This window comes from Condylura cristata, unplaced genomic scaffold (assembly GCF_000260355.1).
Source record: "Condylura cristata isolate star-nosed mole 26May11 unplaced genomic scaffold, ConCri1.0 scaffold00028, whole genome shotgun sequence".
NCBI classification, from domain to species: domain Eukaryota; kingdom Metazoa; phylum Chordata; class Mammalia; order Eulipotyphla; family Talpidae; genus Condylura; species Condylura cristata.
In genome coordinates, this window is record NW_004567129.1 from 12,706,865 (window position 1) to 12,712,864 (window position 6,000).

A 6,000-nucleotide genomic window follows, 5' to 3' on the forward strand; every position below is an offset into this window, starting at 1 on the left:
AGGAGTCGGCAGCAACAGCAAAAATGAATGCGAGAGAATAAATGCCTGTGGTGTTCACTATAGCTTTAGTCATAATGTTAAACAGCAACACTAGTCAAGTAAAAGCCAGCCACTGTTTTGCACCCATTAAAATGTTTGGAAGGATTTTATAATTGAACGAGAAAAGTAAAAAGGAGACGTGTTGATCATGTTTTAGCAAAGAAAGAGAGCAAAGAGAGCAAAACTCGATCCTAAGGCCACATTTGTGTATATTTGTATATGTATATGTGGACATGAAAAGTGGCAGTGAAGTCTGCCCGTGAGGATACTTGTGTAGGACTGTAGAGAGAAGGGAGAGGAGAAGCAAAAGAAAAAAATAAAAGCATAAAAAAGTAGGAAAGAGTATGACAGATATTTTGAAATTGCACTAAAAATATCTCCCACACTAATCCTCAGCATGCCTGCTTTGATCCCCTTTATGGAGGATGTGTGTCTGTAGCAAAACAAAATTAGAATACTGACTTGCAGATATGCCCATCACTGACAGAAGGGGGTCTTGAAAGCAGAATTATGTGTTGATTTAATTTATTAAAACAAGCAGACTTAAGGCCCTCCTTGAAGGTGCAGCAGAATTAAAGCACAGCACTAAGAAGCTAAAGCCACTTCAGCATGAGTTCGATCCCCGCCTGCCCTGGATGTGACCATATGGCCTGCTGCTCCCCTCAGCAGTATACTTCATCAGTTGGCCTCTTCTGCTTCCTATTCTGTCTGTGATGAATCCTCTTACCACCCCTGCACCTCTGGCCTGTACCCTAGCTCTGTATGCATAAATAAATAAATCTTTAAAAAGAAACAGCCAATAAAAAATTTCTTCTAAGAACATAATGTAATCTCCTTAAGAGCTGTTTTGCAATAAGCGTTAAAAAATGTAAAGGTTCCCAGTATATCCTTTTCCCCCACCCTGTGACATTACTATATATGGACTTCTGGGGTGGCGCTGTGCTGTCTGAACAAAGACAGTCATTGCAGTGTTATTTGGAGAAATTCAATATTGAAACAACTTAAATGGTCATCAACTGGAGGCAGACCACATCAGTTACAATCCATACATAGTGGAATATTTAGCAACTCATGAAAAAAAAAGACAGTGTTATAGTCTTCTAGATGGATTAAGTGAGATGAACAAGGACACAAAGCAGTTCTGTCAGTGTCGTAGGGCTGCCATGGAACATGAAACATTTTTTCCTTGATATTTTGAAGGCCAGAAATGAAGGACCATGTTCCTACTGAAGACTAAATGGGAGGATTGTGTCTCTTGCTAGATTGTAGTAGTTTCTGGAAATCTTTGACATTCCTTGGCTTGTTAGCTGTATCCCTCCAGTATGTGTGTGTCTGTGTCTTCTAAGTATTGTCATTATGACTTCATCTTAACTGATTGCATCCCCAAAGACCCTATTTCCAAATTAATTTGAGGATCCAGGTGGACAGTAAGTTTTGGTGACCACTATTCAACCCACTGTTAACACATGTGGTGTAGATTAAAAAAATAAAAGAAATGCTTGTTTATGGCAGGTATTCTGGAATGGCAGAGGAAGGGAAGACTGACAAAGTATTCATGTGACCTATTTCTGGTGGAAAGCACACTCAGGGCAAAAGTAGGCCCCTGTTGGCGAAGCGAGGGAAGAGGGCTGCAGCAGAGTGCCTTGTGTTCATGTTTGGGCTAGAGCCCTCATGGGATAGCTGGGTGGTAGGACCTGAAGTGGCCCACTCCCTCTCCCATCCTCTGGTTCAGTGACTGATGAGAGTATTTCCAGAAGTTACAGAACAGCTCCCTTGCCCAGACTGTGTGTCGTGAGGAACTGTCATTTGTTTGTGGGGTAGTGATAGGCCCTTCAGGTCCTTGCTCCAGGAAGCCTGCCCACCCCTTCTTGCCTCCTGTCCTCTGTTCTGGCTCTCGAGGCCCCTGTCACCACCAACCTGCTCAGTGACCACCCCCTCTGTCAGCTGCTCCAGGCCAGGCTCACAGCTTTCCATCTTTTTGTACCAAGTCCTGGGTCACAGACATGTGAAGAAGGAATGGACTTGCTCTTCAGGCCTAGTCAATAAGGAGAAGCCCAAGCCAAGTTTCCCAGAACCCTCTGTGGGTTCACCCACATCCCCAGAGTCTGTCTGCTGTGAGCCAAAAATCAGAAACAAAGCTGCTCTGTTCCCCAAGAATTCTATTTTCCCCCAAACCTCCACTAGGGACATTCCTGAATTGATAAAACAGGACTGGCTCAGCCCAAGTCCTGGCAGCTGATCAGCTGTGCCCTGTGTTAGGGTTCAACTGGAATCCAAAAGTTGGGACAGGTCATTAGGAGATGTGGCAGACTTGGAGCAGCTCCCAGCCTGCAGCTGGACAAAGGTAGACAGGACACTAACCTGTCAAAAGAACAGGGGAGCCAGGGAGCACAGAGGGACAGCTCCTTCAGGGGGAGGTCTGTGGATAAGGGCTGGGACTCTGGTGGGGGAGGGAGAATTAAGTGTCAGGTGAAGAAGGCAGGACTTCAGCTCATGAGCAGCAGGTGCAGGAACCGAGACTGGTCAGTCACCCTGAGGGGCGGGGTGACAGGCTACCAGGCAGTGGGTTCTGTGTCCTGTGAGCAGCTCTTTGTAACTTCTTTGAGGACAGAAACCCCTAAGGAGTGCACCTTTTTTAGTTGTGTTTTTTTTTCCAGTTACTTTTATTATGGTAAAATATAAAAATTACCATCTTAGGCCCTCCCTAGTGGGGCAGTGGGTTAAAGCACAGCACAGAGAAGCTTAGGCCACTTCTGCATGAGTTCGATCCCTGCTGCCCCGGAGGAGATCCACATGGCCCAGCAGACCTCTCCTGATCCACCCGCTGCTCCCCTCAGCAGTGTATTTCGTCGATCTGCCTGTGCTGTACCCCACTCTGTCTCTGGTGAATCCTCTCACCCTCCGCATCTCTGGCCTGTACCCCACCCAGTTCTGTACGAATAAATAAATAAATCTTTAAAAAAAATTTACCATCTTAACCATTTAAAATATGCAGTTCAATCGCATTACCTAACACAATGTTACCGAACTACCACCATTATTATCTCAAACACAAACTGAACCCATTAAAAGAAACTCCCCATTCCCTTGCTCTCTGTCCCTGGTAACCTCTAGCCTGCTTTCTGTCTCAGTGAATTTGCCTGAGTTAAGTATGTCAAATGAAGGCAGTTTGTTTAGAACAGCTGATGTTAAATTGACTTGCAGTAAACTACAAAAGTACACATATACTGTTGAAGATGTAAATCACACCAGAGATCAGTCACTGCCACTTTGGTGAATGTGGCATGGCATCATACATGTGAAGTAGGACCTGTACGCCTAAAACATACAGTGAGGTAAATCACTGTTGCCGCAATTTAAAAAAAAGAAAAGTTGGGCCCTCCTTGGTGGCGCAAGGGGTTAAAGCACAGCACTGTGACGCTGTCGGCAGCCACTGCAGCTTGAGTTCCATCCCCTGCCAGGGAGCTGACCCACATGGCACAGCAGACCTCTCCAGACCAGCCTCCTGCTCCTCTCAGCAGTGTGTTTCAGTACATCTGCCTGTTATGCTCCTTACTCCGGTGAATCCTCTCACCCCTGCACCTCTGGCCTGTACCCCAATTCTTGCATGCATGCATAAATAAACCTTAAAAAAAAGTTTGACCCTTACTCCGGTGAATCCTCTCACCCCTGCACCTCTGGCCTGTACCCCAATTCTTGCATGCATGCATAAATAAACCTTAAAAAAAGTTTGACCACTCCTGAAAATTTCCATCCTCCATCCCCACACAACCTCTGAACTGCTCTGTCCCTACAGATAAGTTTGGGGGAATTTTAGAATTAGAGTTATACTCTTTGGCAGGGTAGGGTGGGGTGTAGAAGCGGGTGTCTGTTTTCTTTCACTTGTCCTGAGCTTCCCTCATGTTGCTGCGTGTATCAATAGTTCATTCTTCCTATCGAGGCACAGTATTCCGTTGTATGGATCTACCATGACACTTTTATTCATTCACCTCTGATGGACATGTTTCCAGCTCTTGGTGCAAAAATAGAAACTGATCATAGAAACAAAAACGCAACTGGCTGTCATCGAATGACCCTATGTCCTGCATCCTTGCTGAATTTGTTCATTGCTTCATGAACAAAGGTTCCCAGTAGTGGGGAGGAGTGCATTCAGTCTTTTGCCATTTAACTAAGTATCTCATAGATGTCTTTTTTCAGATTGAGGAAATTCCCTTCTATTCAGACTTTCCCAAGAGGTTCTGTTGTCAATGGGTGTTAGATTTTTTTCAGAGGAGACAAAATTTGCATCAAGTGAAGTTTTTCAGTTTGCTTATATGGGGATTTACAATGACTGATTTTCAAGTGTTACATCAACTCTTCCTTCTTGTTACTGCCTATTAGTCAGGATGTTGGGGATCCAGGTGCCTTCAGGACATCCTAGTTCATTGACCCCATTGCGCCCAGTCATCCAGTAGAAGGGGTGGGGGAACTGACACAGTAGCCTTGACCTGTGGTCCAGTAGCTCCAGTGAACCCCAGGTGAGCTGCCAGCCAACTGGGGACACAGGTAACTGCTCTCCACAGTGCCTCTGCTGTGCGGTTGTCTCTGCTCTCACTGAGGGCCTATCACACAGCGCTGCCCTCCTGCGGCCTCAATCCCTGTATCTGCAAAATGGAGCAGGGGGCAGCCAGCCTGGAGAGCACCTGGATCATGGGGTTCACATAGTACAGGTTATGTGCTGTCAGTTTGTGTGCCCTATGAGGGAAACCCAAGTGCAGGGGGGGACTGCCCACCAGACCATGGTACTGAGTAATCAGTTGTCTTCGTTGAAATGAAGGTAGTTAAGCTTTCCTGCCAGAGCTGCCAGCTGTCACCAGGCAGAGTCCAGGTGACAAACTTCTGAAATAAGTGAGACAAAAGTACCCCACTGGCTGGCCCTGCTCACTAGACATGTGTCCTTGGACCAGTGGCTGCATCTCTGCTTGTCTCTTCATTTGTAAAATGGCAACCCTGAGATTGGAGTACTGATGCTAGGCATTATTGCACAAACAAGCAAGCACATGCATGTCAGGCGCCTGGCTCATGGGAAATGCTGGGTGAAGTTCAGAGGATCTTATAGGCACCTGGAGCCTGGAAGGGGTTTGCTGGCAACAGAGACTGTGCTGGTGGGGCGGCGGCCAGGAAGGGTGTTCACCATCCCAGTTGAACGTGCAGTGATGTATGTGTTGGAGCCGCACTATCTCTGAGCCTGGCACAATTCCCACTCAGGTACAGTGGGAAAAGCATTCTTCAGAGCCCCAGCTCGAGTCAGCACTCCGATGCCCCTGATGGTTTTGAGATGTTTGCACTCTTCCAAAAGGTGACCATCTCCTCAGGGTTGAGGCTAACTCTGGTTTCAGGTTGAGGGTAAGGAGCTGCGAGAGGAAGAGGGAATAGAATTGCTCAGGAGACTAGGTGGAGTCTCTACCCGACTCCTGACTGTCTGCTGGGTTTTCCACCAGTGTTTCCTATTTCCCCTTTATACCAGCATTTCGGCATCTGGCACAAATATCCATTTTATTCACTCTGAGTATTCATCAGCTGTGATTGTCATCTGTATGTCCAGCGGGCACCAGTCTCCAGGGAACCTATGATGAGACCAGAATAATAAGGCTCTGTGCCCAGGAGGAAGACAGACAGCAGATAGTTTAACATGGTTAAGATAATGTCAAAGTGTCCAGTGCCATGCAAAAGTACCATAGACGTGTGACCAGGAATGACCTAGGAGAAGGCCTCTCTGTGAGGTTTGAGTTGGCAAAAAGAAATCAGCTGGACAAAGTTCTAGGCTGGAACATTCTAGGCAGAGAAAGCAAGGAAAGTTGTTAAGGAGGAATTGGTGTGGCTGGGCGGTCAGTGCCCTGGAGACTGTGGGTGGAGGTCAGGGAGGGGGCACTTTGAAGTTTGCTGGGAAGTTAGGGAAGCAGTTAGGACTCATTTTCTTTT

The 6,000-nt window shown here is 46.6% G+C and overlaps 1 protein-coding gene across 2 annotated transcripts in view; it reads left to right on the plus strand.

Annotated features, from left to right (window-relative positions):
* IL34 (interleukin 34) overlaps positions 1-6,000 on the plus strand; it is a 72,353-nt gene that overhangs the window by 14,142 nt on the left and 52,211 nt on the right. The window lies entirely within an intron of this gene.